Below are 17,534 nucleotides of genomic sequence, written 5' to 3' on the forward strand. Positions count from 1 at the left end.
GTTGAGGACATGGAACATTTTGAAAAAAGTTTTAAAAACTACTCAACAGACAAAAATTGGATGGGGAACTTACATAAGAACTGGAGGGCAGAAGAAGTTGATAGAGGATTTGAAAATCTGGCCAGGAATTCTGATGTCAGAATTCAAGAAATTGAAAGCTTTTCAGAGATTTGAAGAAAGAGAAATGCAGCATGCCTACAGAGGATAATGCTGCCCATCAAAATGCCGTGAATACGAGGGTACAAAATAGAAAAGCCATTAAGTCTTAAAAATTGGTATAGATTTCTTCTACAAAATTGCTTTATCTATAATTGGAAGATTCTCAGTCATGGCTAACTAAAGAGAGTTTAATGCTAATTAGATTGTTGCAGTGACAAGATCTTATTTTTTTACATAAACATACTTTTTTCTCCCATTGACTATAAAAATATTTTCCTTTCACTTTATCACAGTGGCTCATTTTGATTTCGTTCAGACCTCAGTGCATCACCTACACCTACCCAGCTAATCTGAGTAATTAAAGAAAAATGATGCATGATGCATTTATAGTTAAGTGAAATGAATATAAATCTTACACAACAGCTGGATTCCTATACTTGGCAACATGGCACGGTTGGAGAAAAGCAATCATCTTCCTTTCCTGTTGGCAAAACACTTTCCTGGTCTCTCCAATTTGAATCCTCTTCAGGATTTACTGTCTTCTCACTTCGTAATGCACAGAATGCAACTTCCAGATGGACAGCCTTGTCATATGCTATTTTTATGCTGTACTTTAGAATTTTAAAGTGAGAGCAGTTATTCACCAAACATGAAATGTATCACTTATTATATACATTGGAGAAGCTTTTCAAATCAGCATGCTCAACCAGCTGCTGATGAGCTTAGTACACCCAGAAGAAAGAAAGCAGGTTTAAGTCAGACAGTCAGCATTCGCTTAAAAGTCCTTCCTGTGTGAGCTAATGGGGACTGAGTGAGGACAACACAGAAGAGGCAAGGAGGTTCTTGTCCTTGAGGGGTTTCTAATCTAGCATGGATACTGAAATCAGCCTGGACATTGACAAGGATTTGAAGGCAGTGAGCATCTTGGCAATGTGTTATGCATATTTAGGAGCTGAAGAGAGGCATAAAGGGGGAGGGAGAAAAAGAGAGAGGAGACAGAGGCAGAGATTATCAAAGACTGTCATGTTGGCTAAGGCCTTCAGAAGCATAGTTTCTGCTGATCTGTTTTCTAGATGTTAATGGGAAAGGCTTTATTTTTGTAGGAAAAGAGGTTAACAAGAACATGCAAACATAATCTAGAGCACCTATGAGTATATAACTGTTTGGATATGCATTTAAAAACAATGTGTATTGGCTGGTGCCATGGTGCATTGGGTTAATGCCCTGGCCTGCAGTGCCTGCATCCCATATGGGCACTGGTTTGAGTCCTGGCTGCTCCTCTTCCAATCCAGCTTTCTGCTATGACCTGGGAAAGCAGTAGAAGATGGCCCATCCTTGGGCCCCTGTACCCAGGAGGGAGACCCAGAAGAAGCTCCTGGCTCATGGCTTCAGATCGGTGCAGCTCCAGCCGTTGCGGCCAATTGGGGAGTGAACCAGCAGAGGGAAGACACTCCCCCACCCCGCGCGTGCCTCTTGTCTCTCTCTGTGTACTCTGACTTTCAAATAAATAAACAAATCTTAAAAAAAACAATGTGTAGAGACCTGAGTTATGATTTTACAAAAATCATTATAAGACTTGGTATTTGTGGGGCTGGTGCTGTGGTGTAGTGGGCTAAGCTGCCACCTGCAACCCCGGCATTCCATAGGATTGCTTCGCTTTTGATCCAGCTCCCTGCTAATGCACTTGGAAAAGCAGTGGAGGATGGCTCAAGTGCTTGGGTGCCTGCATCTACCTGGGAAACATGGATGAATCTCCTGGATACTTGCTTTGCTCTGTCCCAGTCTTGACCGTTGAGGCCTTTAGGGAGTGAACCAGTAGATGTAAGATCGCAATCTTCTTTCTCTCTCTCCCTCCCCCTCTCTCTCCCTCTGTAACTCTGCCTTTCAATTAAAATAAATGTCTTAAAACAAAGGAAGTTCAACATGTAAAAAAAAACTTACAAAAAGGCTTGGTATTTGGATGTGACAAATAAATACAATGTCACCAGTAGAGATTATAAAGGCAAAGGAGTCATTTTAAGAAAACTAGTGTGAGGGACCGGCCACAGAAATCTGTAGAAGGTAAAGCTGCCACCTGCAGTGCCAGCATCCCATATGGGTGCCAGCTCGAGTCCCAGCTGCTCCTCTTCCGATCCAGCTCTCTGTTATGGCCTGTAAAAGCAGTAGAAGTTGGCCCAAGACCTTAGGTCCCCTGCACCCGCATGGGAGACCTGGAGAAGGCTCCTGGCTCCTGGCTTCGGATCGGTGCAGCTCTGGCCATTGCTGCCAGCTGGGGAGTGAACCAACAGATAGAAGACCTCGCTCCCTCTGCCTCTCCTTCTCTCTCTGAGTAGCTCTGACTTTCAAATAAATAAATCTTTAAAAAAGAAATAAAATTGGTGTGGTAACTGTTTACAAAAATAAGTGGCTCATATACAAAATCAGCTGAGTAATCCAAACTAGAATAGGGCTTGCTCTTGTAAACCAACTACAGAAAGAGAAGGTTGTAAATTCAACATGAAATCTTAATTCTTTTTCTTCAAAAATTTGCTATTTGAAATGCAGAGCATAAGAGAAGAGAGAGTGAGAGAAAGAGAGAGAGAGAGAGATCTTCATTTGCTGGTTAACTCCTCAAATCCCTACAGCAACAAGGGCTTAGTCTAGCTGAAGTCAGGAACCATTAATCCCATCCAGGTCTTTCACATAGTGGCAGGGACCAATGTACTTGGGTCATTATCCACTGTCTTCCCAGATGCATTAACAGGGAGCTGGATTTTGAGCAGAGCAGCCCAGACTCAAACTTCCACTCTAATATGAGATGCAAGAGCAACAAGCGTTGGATTAACCTGCAGTGTCACACACTGGCCCTAAATCTTAAATCTATGTCTATTATTATTTTTTATTTTTGATAAAGTTGATGTTTTAGTTGTTTGTCAGGAAAATACCTTATGAAATCAAGTCATAAAGAGGCAATGCTACCCTTCTTTTGGAAGGACTATGTTTATAAAAATGCTTGCCTAGTTATGTGGGGTTAGAGAAAACATCTACTATGGGGAAACATTTTAATTAAAATAAAAATTACCCTATTCTTTGTTTATTTCCATGTGCTCTACAGTCTGAATCATCAAGTGGTATCAACTTCTAAGTAAGTTCTAAGTGAGTTGCTTCTTTTCTGAAGGTAGTTTGAATTGTGTTTGAGACAAACCTCATTTTTCAGCTAAAGATAGTGTTTTTATGATTCTCTGGCTTCTTCTGTTCTGTACACCTGACAAGCCAGTAACAGTGGATGGCTCTAACTAAATGTGGTTCTCTGAGCCTGGGGGTGGGCAGTGAATGGGGGTGAGAGCTGAGTCATTTTGAAAGCTCTGCAAGTATTAATTTGGAATTCTGATTTTTCTTCTAAAATCAGTCATGAAAGTCATCTACTTACACATTTTGCAATGGGATACCAGAATTTTTTCTCATATAAAACTTTGATGTTATTAATGTTGTCCCTTGAGACCGTTCCTGTCACTATATAATGTTTTCTGTCCCCTGGCATACATGCAAATGTGTGTGTAAAATGTTTTCAGGTAGCTACATGGCTTATTTTTAGCATTTGCATTTAAAATCTTGTTAGTTTATGTTGTTCAGTGAATGTGCCTGTGGTTTTTATTTTAATTGTTAAATTTAAAAATCTTTGGCCTTTATGTAAATATCAAGTTGCCATCCACCAGAGAAATCTTAATTAGATTTGATCCACAAATCCACTCTCTATTTAAAATTGACTACTCTGCTTCATTACATCTCATAACTGAAGACTGAACTGTCATTGTTGATTTCCATCCTAACCACTCAGCAGTCTCCAAACCACCCCTTCAGTGGCTCTGGGCATCATCATCTTGCCCTCAGTCTCCAAAGCTTTCCTTTCTTCATTTCTGCCTGCTTCCAAGCACAATTGCTACAATAACCTTCTTTTTTGAACCACAGAAAAGAAAGTAATCCCTAAGAAGTCTAACTATGCTCATGTGAGCAATGAACTAGAACACTTGAAACCAAAGATCGAGGGAATAGCGATTTAGCTGAGCAGTTCCTGGTTCCTACACTGGAAACCCTGCGTTTGATGCCTGGCTCCAGTTCCTGATCCCAGCTTCCTGCTAATGATGCAATGGTGATGGTTCAAGTAATTGTGTTCTGGTCACTCACTGGTCCAGCCCCAGATGTCATTGGCATTTGCAAAGTGAACCAGAGCTTGGGAGCTTCTGTTTCTCTCTCCTCCCCCCCCCTTTTTCTCCTCCCTTCCTCTCTCACTCTTTTTCTGCCCCTCAAATAGAAAACACTTTTTAAATAATATATTCTGAAAAGTACAAGCTCAGGGTATATAATTTATGATACACTCTTTGCAGGTAACAGAGGACAATGTGTAAAGTTACCTAAACAATAAACAGTAAGAGGATTTACTATCTCAGATGAGAATTCGAAGTGCAATTTTGTGATTGGTGAACTGCCAGTCAGCATCCTCCCCAGTGATTTGGGTTTGTACCATGTGTTCATCTGTGTGTTTTCAGTTTCACCATTTTGTCTCTTACCCTCTGTCTATCCCCCTCATCAATATAGGTTTATACATTTCCTAGGGCTGCTCCAGCACAGTATCACAAACAACAGAAATTGTCACGGGTTTTAAAAGGCTGGGTGACTAACATAAAGGTGAGGTTCATTTGGTTCCTTCAGGTGGTTTGCTGACAATCTTTGACATTCCTGGCCTTATAGATGGATCACTTCAACTGTAGCCTTCATCATCTTCTTTTTTAAAAATATTTTTTTATTTATTTGAAATGCAGATATACAGAGGAAAAGAAGAGAGAAAGATCTTCCGTTCACTCTACAAATGGCTACAATGACTGGGGCTGGGCCAGGCCAAAGCCAGTCACTGGGAGCTTCATCTGGGTCTCCCACATGGGTGCAGGGGACCAGGGGGATTGGCCATCTTCCACTGTTCCCAGGTGCATTAGCAGGGAGCTGGATCAGAACTGGAGCATCCAGGACTTGAACCAGCCCTCATATAGAATGCTGGCAATGTAGGCACAGGTTTAGCTTTCTATGCCACAGTGCCAGGCCCCCTTCATCTTTTTACAGCGTTCTCCTCATATCTCCATCATCACATGGCCATCTTACAAAGTCATCAGTCATATTGAACCTAAGGGCAGCTCTATTCCAGGATGGCTTCATCTTTAACTAGCTATATCTGCAATAACCCCATTTTCAAATAGTTATATTCTGAGATATGCAGGTTAAGATATAATATTTTTTGGGCCAAAGATAATTCAGTCCACATCAAAGCCTTTGCATCATGTCTTCATATAGTACTGTTTAAGGCTGAAAGAGAAAATGCCTCTCTTATTTTCCTTTTGAAAAGTACACTTACCTTTGTGCTTCCATCCCCATTCATGAAGCATCTCAATGGCAAAAAATGTCGTCTGCCCTTGTTCAAACAAATCAGAGTGCACGAAATGCAATTTCTATAATTGGCCTACACTGACGGTTAGAAAGTTTTTGCTATAAAGAGCACTATTTTAGGAGTTGTGGGTTATGAAGTGTACATTGAAACTAGTCATTGTAGCTCCAAAGCATTCACAGACAGGAACCCAGACATGACTCTATTAAACCTTTGCTTCCTTCCTTCCCTGCCTCCCTCATTCTTTCCCTCTATCCCTCTTTTTTTTCTCCCTCCCTCCCTCCTATTCTTCCTCCCTTCCTCCCTCCCTCCTTTTCTTCCTTCCCTCCCTCCTTCCTTCCTTCCTTCCTTCCTTCCTTCCTTCCTTCCTTCCTTCCTTCCTTCCTTCCTTTTAGAACAAAACAAGCATTGATTGAATTTGACCTCAGGGCCATCATTTGCCAATCCCTGCTTAGAGTAATAGAAATATACTATCTGGAACTGGTGACTGGTTCAGTGATGGAGCAATTTAAACATGAACCATTTTTAAAATTTCCTTTGCAACAAAAAAGGATTAAATTTAGTATTTGTTAGGAGGTTAACATATGGGCAATATAAGTATAGCCTGCAGTTTCTCTAATTTTGGGTCCATTTTGGCATATCTTATTCCCACTCAAAAAGTCTGCCTTGCAAGAAAACCCTTAAGGATAGGAGTCAGGGTGACTGTTTTTAAATCTTCCTTTTGTGGCTGGCCAGTTGGATGATTACCAAGTTACTAAATAGTTGTTAACCAGTTACTAACATTTTTTAAAAAAGATTTTATTTATATATTTGAGAGGCAGAGTTAAAGACAAGAGAGGGAGAGACAGAGAAAGGTCTTCCATCTACTGGTTCACTCCCCACATGGCTGCAATAGCAGATCAGAAGCCAGGAACCAGGAGCTTCCTCCAGATTTCCCACATGAATGCAGGAGTCCAAGCACTTTGGCCATCTGCTACTGTTTTCCCAGGCCATAGCAGAGAACTGGATCAGAAGAGGAACAGCCAGGACATGAACTGGTATCCATATGGGATGCTGCTGCTGCAGGTGGAAACCTAGTCTACTACACCACAGTGCTGGCCCCTTGTTACTAGCATTTTAGTAACTTCTGCTGTGCCACAATTTTGCATTGGCAAAGTGGAAATTATAACAACACATAACTAATGTATAAAAACTCATAACTTTTTTGTGTGAATTAAATAATAAATCAGGAAGGACCATTCATTTATTTGAACCCTTGTAAGCATTTGTGTTTTGAGTATTTGGACTATTTCCATGTTGTGGAGGAATCAAAACTTAGGGTAAAAACTTTATGAAAATGTGCTTTCCCTGATAGTATTGTTTCTTAAACAACTGCTCTTTAGCATTCCTTTTAGGACTAATGAACTAATTTGTGTAATTATATATATGAATGAGTAATAGATACAAGGATGAGCTATGGTACAAGAAGTAATGACTGCCATGTTTAATTAAAGATATGTGTGGTCACAGCTAGAGAAAAATGGATCACAGAACACTAGGTTCAGTCAATGGATTTGGAGTCTACTAGCCTCTACAATTAATAAAGATCATCCTAGGATGCAAAGAACAGTAGTGATCCATACTGATGATGACAGAGTGGACCGTTCAGGTTTGGCCTGCACTGTTCTGGTTGACGTTTATTGCTTGCACAGAATTTAATCAATGCTATGTCTTATTTCATCAATGCTGCTTGCCCCATGCTTTCTGGATTCATAGCACTATTGTTCTTTCAAGGAGAGAGAAATACTAGAATTGCAAACTTGTTTTTATTTCTTTTCTTCTCTCACATTAGTGATGTCTTTCTACAAGACACTGATTTAACTATTACTCATGTCTCCTTTTCATGATGCCATCAAAATCTGCTAGAGATGACATTAAATAAGCTTCTCTTTTCTTTGGATTCCATACTTATTTCCAATCAAAATCAGGTTCACATGCCCTTACTGTTGAATTTCAGAATTTTAGAAAGGGAAAGAAACTTTGCCGTCAGTAGAGATGGGTCAACTCAATACAGAAATGGATTTGACCAAAGCTATATAGCTATGATTGCCAAACATTTAATGCTCTGTTAAGCTACAAAATGTTTATTATGGAAAATTTCAAAATATATGCAAATTTAAGAGAATAGTATGATGAATTCCTACATGGGTAGTATCGGAAAACTTCTAGAATTTCCCTTACCTTGTTTCTAGTGAACTTAGGCTACTCACATTTCCTGTTTTTAAATATACTTATGAGTATTAATTATACTACCTCTCTTTTATCTCTCAAACACATTCCACTATGAACAATGAATTAAATTGTTGTCTTATTTGTGTATGCTGCTGTTACAGATGATTTGCACCAGGAGAATTTAACAGCAACAAAATCAGGTTGATCAGTAAGCAGATGAGAAGGAATTCTAGGAAAGTTTTATTGGAAAAGTGGAGACAGAAACTCCTATACCTCATAGTCCAGGCTGGCATCCCAGCAATGGACTGAGAGTGCAGTCTATGTTCAAACTTGGATTTTTATGGATATTTTTATGGATGTTTCTTCTCCCCTCCTTCTCTGTCTGGAAGGTGTGGGTTGTGGATTTCTGTGCAGTTCCCTTAAACAAGCCCCTCTGTAGAATTCTGGCCATCTATTGGAGAGGCAAATGATTCTTTCAGTCCAGTGATTATAACCTTGTTGGACCAGCAGTATCACTTCCTCAAGCCAGTAAATTCCTTTTGATAAAGGACAGGGAAGAATACCTTGGGATAAAGGAAACAGACGAGACTGGGCCTTGCTTTCATGACTTGTTTCCTCATTATATTGCACATAAATTTATTTTCTTTGAAACTTCTCATTTTTTCAGACGCTATTACACACATTGGCTAATATCTGTTTAGTTCATCCCCTCTTACATGCATTGGCTAATATCTACTTAGTTGCCTTACACTACTAATCCATTCTCACTGTCTCTGGGCTATTTTGAAATAATTCCTAGGCCTCATCTAATTTCCTCCTATCAGTATGTTTCTTTTTTTTTTTTTTCTTATGACAGGCAGAGTTAGACAGTGAGAGAGAGAGACAGAGAGAAAGGTCTTCCTTCCATTGGTTCACCCCCAAAATGTGCAGTGCCGATCCGAAGTCAGGAGCTAGGTGCTTCCTCCTGCTCTCCCATGCAGGTGCAGGGCCCAAGCACTTGGGCCATCCTTCACTGCCTTCCCAAGCCACAGCAGAGAGCTGGACTGGAAAAGGAGCAACTGGGACATAATCCAGCGCCCCAACTGGGACTAGAACCCAGGGTGCCTACACTGCAGGTGGAGGATTAGCCTAGTGAGCCGTGGCGCCGACCAGTCTGTTTCTTAATATAATTTTTAGCTTCATTTATGTCCAATGTTTCCAAAACAGTTTTTAAAATGCTAATCAATAATAAAATATTTGAAAGCACAAAATTCTGGATTATTATTAGATAATATTTTTTTCCTACTTTTACCCCTCCTCCACTATATTCTTCAGTTGTGCTTTTACATTCCAGATGGATTAGTTTGACTAAATTGACTGATGAATGTCAACCAGAGTGACTCATTATTTGATTTTGGGGTCTGTTAATTTAATGATTTGACTAAATCCAAACGCAGCTTTGGCATCTTCAGGTGTACATCAGTTGTTAAATATTTGGTGTATAGGATATTGTTTAGGGCTATGGTTATGCAAAATAAATTAGGTCTAATAAATATTCTTTCTATATGACCTACTAGCTATGAATTTAAATACATAGAAAAAAATCTTTTACTTTTTAACTCTTCAAAACATTAGAAATTGTCATTTTCTACCATGGTCTAAAATATTTAGTGAAAAATTCCTGAAGAGATATGAAGAATATGAAGAATAGTTGAAATTTGTGTCATATTTCTATTGGCCAATTTGATATTTTCCTATAATCTGTTTGGTGTTGAGGGAGAAATATGTGTCCATATAGCATAGTATTTTGTGATTTAATTGTGTCAGTGGTTACCTTTTTCTTATAAGTTTAAGAGGGATAGGCGATCACAAAAGACATGGTGAAACAGAGGACCAATACGTTGAACTCCTTGTTAATAATTATTTTTAGCAAAATTTTTAACTTCCTCCTCTACAATATCATGCTACAAAAACATTTCTCTGCTCTTGGAATTTGCTCCCTTCCATTATAGGTTGAGTCATTGCAAAGACTATAACCACTTGGGAATATTCCATTCAATAAAATTGAATAGAGTCCAAGTAAATTTCCAGCTGAGACATTTTGAGCAAATTGTAAGTCAGGTTTTGTGTGTAGTAACAAAAGTCTGAAGACCTTTTGAAAAGTTCTAAAGCTTTTAGCTCACTTGAAAAGGACAAATCAAAACAATCAGTAGTGTGTGTGTGTGTGTGTGGTGTGATGTACTTTTCCATTTCTATATCCATGTTTAGATTTCTCTATATTACAGGATATAAGTAAAAAAATTTTTTCTGATAAATGCTTTGAACAGAGAACAGTGGTCAATCTGAAGCTTTTTACATTAAAACCCTATATTTCCTATTCATTTTCTCTTGCCAATAAAACACAACCTATTCCAGTAGAAACAGAAGCATCATTTGTTTTAGGATTGAACATGTTGGGATTCATATCCAATCTTGATCCATTTCTTGATTAGTTTCTCATGCTCTTTCCCCTTCTTTCATACTTTGTTGTTTCCTTGAGGTCTCTTTACCTTTTGAGTATAAAGAATATAAAAGTCTATGTTAGAGTTGCAATGCAATTTACTTTACTTGGCCCTGTGTTTATGACATGATTGGTATCTGTGAGCAGGTGTGGAATTGGAAAATGTTCCATCTGACTCTGAACATGGCATAGGCTGATTACAGCACAGGCTATGAGACAGATATCTTTGCTCTGTTCCCAGGAACATCCTATTGCTCTTGTACTGACACCAGGAATAGTTCTGTCTTTTAACCTTCTCCAAAGATCAGATTATTCCTGGTTCTGGGCCTTGACAATAACTCTAGGGTGTTATCAGTTGTCAAGGTGTGCTCTCTACAATGTTAATACATCCTGACAACTACTCTATTGAATGATTCCCTGCCCTAACCTCTAAGAAAGTGCCATCCTTGCCACATTTTGCAAAAAATCTGCAAGTACACATGCAACTAATGAAAAGAGGTTAAGCCCTAAGCTTTTAGCTTAATTGTGCATGCAGTCAAGGTAGAAGAGTCAGAAAGCTGCATCTTCCTACTGCACTGACTTGAATTTGCTTAAAGTTAAGCCCTAAACCCTTCTAGGCCAGCATGCATAAATAAGAAGATAAAAGAATTGAACTTGTGTCCTGAAAATGGAACTCTAAATACATAGAAAAGAACCATCCTTAAGAGTGGGCAGAAATCTGTTCATCTTCACAAGCCCAAAGAACAAGGCAAAGGTCTACCAGCTATAAAAAGATGGAGATAAGAACAGCTGGAAAAAGCTTAAGTGGCACTTTTCTCCTCATTTGCATCCTCTTCATGGTTCTGATTTCCCTCTAAGGAACCATTTCAGAAAGCAAATGAAGAAATGTACCTGGGAATTCATAATATGCTGAAAGAACTACAGAATGAAGACATTTTGAAAGTGAGAACAAAATCTTTGTAGCGGCTACTTTGTTTTTTAATGATCACCTTGCCTTCACTTATATTCTATAGATAGGCCTAATGTAAATTATAGAAGGAATTTTTTAATATTTGAACATTGGATTCAGCAATGTCCGGGTGTCTTTTGGCCTGGAAATACCTTTGTTAGTTTCAGAGGATCAGACAGTTTTATATGCAAAATGACTTTCAGGAGAAACAAGCATTTCATTAGGCAGCTGCCTGGAAATGTTAAGAGATGCTAATCGCTTGGCAGTCTTAGAGGAGCAGGGAGCACAGAGGGACACTCTTGTTACCCCAATTCATGGAAAGCAGAAAGTGACACCAAAGTAAATCTTAAAAAAAAAATCTGTGTTCTCATTATAATAATACTTTCTTGTTTCTTTAAACAAATTTTATGTTTTTTTTTTCTAGTAAAACATCAGATAAAATTCAAGACAGAGCAAAACAATTTAATTCCTCACATTATGGAGTGTCCTAAATGCAGTAATTGTCCTTGAAAGACCAGTTGTCTTTCTTCAGAATTATAATTCTTACAATTTAAAAATCCTTAAGCATTATTATTCAAATATTAATCAAAGATTCTCACACTTAGAGGTAGAATTAGTTGTTTGTCACTTGGAGTCTTAAGTAGACTTCCAAAAAGAATCTACCTACAAATGAAAAATGATAGATCTTTATTGGAAGAAAAGAAATTCTCATGTTGACCATAATATTTCATATTTCCATATTAAACATTCATGATTTTAGTTAAGTCATGGTACCACTCATTGTGTAAAAAATAAAACTTAGCTTTCTGAATAAAAACTAATTATTAAAGAACTGTTATAGATTTTTAAATGAAATTTGAATGATTTCAAGAGTTAGATTTTAAAGTAAGAAGTGGTATTTTCAACAGTTATGTATTCTTATAATGAACCAAAGTACATTTATTAAGAATTTATAATATGTTAGGCACTGTTTTATCATTTAACCTCTATTAAGTGGTTTAATCTTTACACAAATCATATCAGATAGGTACTATCATTATTATCACCCTCTTTTTACCAAAAAGAAAGCAGATACATAGAATTTAAGTTACAGAGTTATACAATCAAGAGATGGTAGAGCAAAAGCGGAATCGAATTAGTCTGGATGAAGTACCTGTGTCTTATAGAGCAAAAGTGGAATCCATTAGTCTGAATCCAGTAGCTTTATCTTAAACACTACACCAGTGGTCCTCAAATTTTAGTTTGCATCAGAATCTCTCAGAGCTTGTTCAGATTCAGCCCCCAAATTCTCCATTCAGTAAGTAAGGGATAAGGTCAGAAAATTGACATTTTAATGATTTCTCAGATAATGCTGATGCTACCAGTCAGGATTCTAAACTTTCAGAGCCTTTTGTGCTGTGTGCTATAATAATATTTAATTTAATTAGTATCATAATTTCTTCCACTAGACTAGACTGTAGTCTGTTTGAGGGGAGAGAGAGAACATGTATTCATTTTCCAGTTTCCCATAGCAGATACTTGCAGGTAGCAAGTACCCAATACCCATTTATTCAGGAATAAATGAATGAATGAATGAATGAATTTATTTTGAAATTCAAAAGACTCTAGGAAAGTTATTTAATTAAACTGTCGTCTTAAAATAACTGACTATGAATTCCTTTGTTAGCAATTTACAAAGTAACCACTTAAAAAGTCCTGGAGGGATTTGTGGAAGGACTCTTTGATGAGACTTAGGAGGAAGAGTTGGAAATAAGCTAAGCCCCGATGCTTGGGAGGTCAATCCTGAGTGTAAAACTCCATGGTAGGGCCCCAGAAGGGGAAATAAGGTTAATTCAAGCCTGGTGGCGAGTTGACATGTTGGAACATAATTAAGCTCAGGTAAACAGGTTGAACAGGGTGTATTAAGTTCTACATTGTTATTTGTTTTTCTATGACACCCAGGCAAGCCCAGAAAGGCTGATACATTTTCTGCTGGATAACTACTTGGCTGGTGGCCACTGTTGAGGAAGCCCCCTATAAAAGCCAACTCATAAACTGTTTATGGAGTTATTGCTGTTGTCATTGCTGCCACCATGATGGCTGGATAAAGAATGTCCCATCTGCCAACAACTCCACCAGTATTCTTCCAGCCCCTGGCACACAACAACCTTAGATTCACATGACCGGAAAGTGGAAAAGGGACACTGCAAAGAGAAGGTTGTTCTTGGCTCAGGAGCAACCCAGCTGGGAAAACGTGAAGGAGTTGATGAAAACACTGGGAAAGATAACAGAAGGTACTGGGAAGAGCTTTAGAGGCAGACGGATGGGGGTTCAAAATGTGGGTGCTATTTACTAGCTATACGGCCCTGGGTAATGATAGAGCTCAGCCTGTATTTTCTCATCAGCAAAATCACTTGGCTCCAGATCATTACAAAAAGCAACCAGCTTAACACGTATTAATCAGATTCTAGCAGTGGCTGGTACTTACCAGTGCCACTTCTCTCTGTAACATTTCTGATTCATGATCAAGATCAACATCAGACTTTTAATTGTGGCAGTGTTGGGGCTCAGAAAATGCTGTCCCAAAGCATGATACTTGGATCCACTGAGCTGCAGAAGCAGTCTTAGCCTGACCTTCCCCTGCCACTCCCCTCACCCCCCAAAGCCTGCCATCCTTCTCTCCTGAAGCACAGAAAGGCAGGAAGGGGTTTCTCTGAAGCCCTCTTTTCTACCTAAAGACAGTACGACACAAAATTGTCTTCCATCTTCTTACTAGAATTTCATTAATTAAGGAAGAATAAACTTAAATGACAGAGAAAGACTGAAAAATCAACACCACACCGAGAGCACAGAACATTTCCCTCAGTCACTGTCTCTTTTTCCAGGCTGATCCATCACCTCTAGAATTCATTTACTACTCCTCTAGTGTCTATCCACTACATTTTCTTCTCCCTTATGATGAGAGTATTAAAGGCTCAACCGCTCAACCCTCTGGTACTCCAGCGAGCTTCATATTTGGTAGGCTTTTTGTGTACATGTGCCTATTAATCCATTTGTTTTGCTTTTTCTCTTGTTAATCTGTCTCTTGCCAGTTGATTTTAGCAAACTCAAATATCAGACCATCAGAGGGAATTTTGATATCTTCAACAATGTGAAGTATATATGGAAAGACTGAATACGTATATTATTTTAGTATATAACATTATATTATACAAAATTACTTATAAAAATGACCTAAATTTGTTAATCTATTCATTAAATTTCCTCTAGTGGTGGAACCTTGTATATTTGACTTAATTGAATGGTCCAAAGTTGATTTCTTAGATTATTGGATTTTTTTTTGTATTGGATTTCAAGGATAATTTATGTTGCTGCTGCCTGTGTTACCAAGACCAGTAATACTTAAAATATTAAGAGTTTCAACCTTTGTTCCTTTTTATAATCTTGGATAATAAAAAGTTTATCTTCTCTACCTTTAAAAATGAGATGCTAAGGAACAAACATGTGAAATAGAAGAAAAAGTCTTATGTTGTTAGAACTCAGCTTTTCAACACCCACTTCAATGCTTTCTATCTGCCAGCTTTTGCTGCTTCATTAAACTCCAAATAATAGAATTGGCATAGTCCTTTTCATTTGTATTAACTGCAGTAAAAGTTTGGTTATTAGCAATGTTTTTCAAATCTCAAAAATCATTTATTTAAAAATGTTTTTCATTTTTTATAATCAGCATTTTATTATATATTTATATGAAAGGAGAGAGAAAGAGAAGGAAGAGGAGAGAGACAGAGAAAGAGAGAGAGAGAGAGCACTCATCCACTGGTTCATTCCCAAAATGCTACAAGGGCCAGAACTGGCCAGGCCAAAGCCAGAAGATGGGAATTCAATTTGGGATATCCCAAGTGGTGGCAGAGACCCAACTACTTGAGCTATCCTTTACTTGCGGGTAATTATTAGCAGGAACTGGATCAGAAGCACAACTGGAACCAGAACCCAGTCACCTCAATGTGGTTGTGGGCTTCCCAAGGGATATCTTAATGGCTATGCTTTATTACTGTTTTGACTGTTGTGTTTAGCATATCCCCTCCCTAATCCCTTGATTTTGTCAGAAAGTGCATGAGATGGAAATGGAAATGGGGGGGGGGGCTTTTAGCTGCTCATGCAGCTCAGTGATCACACTGAGTCTACTCAGATTCGTATACATGTTATGGAATATTCCTTTGTGCTTTCATGTTTTCAAAACGATTTTCCAGGCACAATTCTAAGATTTATAGTCAGTTTTAAACAAAGGAATCTGTAGCCTTAAATCTCTAGTTCATGTCTTTTCTTTGAAAAAACAAAACTGACAATAATGATCAAAATGAACTGTTTAAAACATTTGCTGCATTCTACCCAATTATGCAGATAATACTTTCCATGCATAAAATGTCTTATTTTCCTTGAAAACATCCCCTTCCCTCTGGCTGCTGCAGTCCTTGTTCATTGTTGTACACTCTGGACCGTTGCAGAGAACAGGGCTGGGAGGTGTTCTGGGAGTGCTGTAAAGCATTTCAATCGTTGGTGCCACCGTTGCGGTTGGCACATTCCTGTAGTCACAGATTTGTTAGGAATTCATATATGCACTCTCTTTATTGTAAATGATTAAAAACACCTCTGTGTGGATTTATATTTTTACTAGTGCTTATTTCAAAACCTTGCAGCCTTATGAAACATTGTTTGAAATGATAGCCCTCTTTTTGGGTGTAAATATGCTAGGGAATTTGATCATAGATAATGGAAATTTTCAACTTTAAGTCATTAACTACAAGATAAACTACATGAAGAGGAATGGATTATTATGGAGAATTGATTAAATAATTGTATCTCAACAAAGCAAATGAATTTTTGACTGCCGAAAATCTGTGAATAGATATTCTTTTGTTTTCAATGAAGCAGGCTTCTACTCCTGCCTCTGAACCTTCATTTAGTCTCAATAGATTTATGATTTATGACACAGTCCCTTTTGTAACATAAGCTCCCCCTATGTGGTATGGTGAAGAACTGAGTAGTATCTGAAATCGAGACTTAGTTGATTGACTGGGGAAGTCACCTAACAAATGCTTATTGAGTGCCTGCAACAACCTAAGCAAGACCCTAGGTACTGAGAATAAAGCAGTGAATAAAACCATCATTACCCTCATGGAGTCTGTGTTCTAGTGCGTGGAGACAGATGATGTAAAAATAAACTTACGATGTAATTTCAAATGTTGATAAATATTGTGAAGAAAAAAACAAGAGGGTGAAGAAATAATGACTGGGAGAAAGGTTCATTACAGAAAGATAAAAATGTATGGTATTAAAAAGAATGTATAATATAGGAATCTGGTGTGTAAAATTTCTTAAAAAGATTTTGTATATCTAATATGATTAGTAGATATGAAAATTATCCATTAAATGAATGAAACAGTATTTCTTCTGCAATCTTTAAGCATTATTGCTCTAGGGCCAGTGCTATGGCATAGTTGACTAAGCCACCACCTACAGTGCCAGCATCACATATGGGCACTGATTTGAGTCCTAGCTGCTCTGCTTCTGATCCAGCTCCCTGCTAATGCACCTGGGATGGGGCCAAGGATGGACTAAGTGTGTGGGCCCTTGCATCCACGTGGGGGACCCATATGAAACTCTTGGTTCCTGGGTTTGGTCTGGCCAAGACCCAGCTATTGTGGCCATTTGAGGTGTGAACAATCAAATGGAAAACTCTCTCTCTCTCTGCCTCTGCCTCTCTGTAACTCTATCTTTCAAATAAATAAGTAAATATTAATAAAAAGAATTATTGTTCTACAATACTTGCTGTGGGTTTTGATTAAGAAGTAAGAAATGTCAATCTCAGGAGAAAAGGGTAACTATGATGTTTTGGGTGTTCTGTATATCAAAGTGGGTAAGCTAGGAGTCCTAAAAACACGGGAGTCAATGATATAAAAAGGATCCATTAAGCTTCTGTATATCTGTTCTAGGACAAGAAGTGAGTGACCTAAGTAATATTAAAAGTAATTATACCAAGAACGTAATTTTCATGATGTTTGACATCAGTATGGGCAATCATAAGAAGGATAAAGATACAGATATGCATAACATTTTCAAATACATAGTTCAAGACATTTTGCATTGTGTTGGGTATCAACAAATAAAAGATAAGGAATGAATAGTTCTCAAAGAGTTAGCCCTTTATTGCTGAGAAATGTCCCAAATCACTTCAGTATGCAAATTATAGTATACAAACAACCCACAGACTATAGTTATCTCTCTTCACATACTCTCTAGCAAGTATAATATGCTGCTACATCAAGAGTATTTGATGAGGGCTG

Source organism: Oryctolagus cuniculus, chromosome 4, assembly GCF_964237555.1.
Source record: "Oryctolagus cuniculus chromosome 4, mOryCun1.1, whole genome shotgun sequence".
NCBI lineage: Eukaryota > Metazoa > Chordata > Mammalia > Lagomorpha > Leporidae > Oryctolagus > Oryctolagus cuniculus.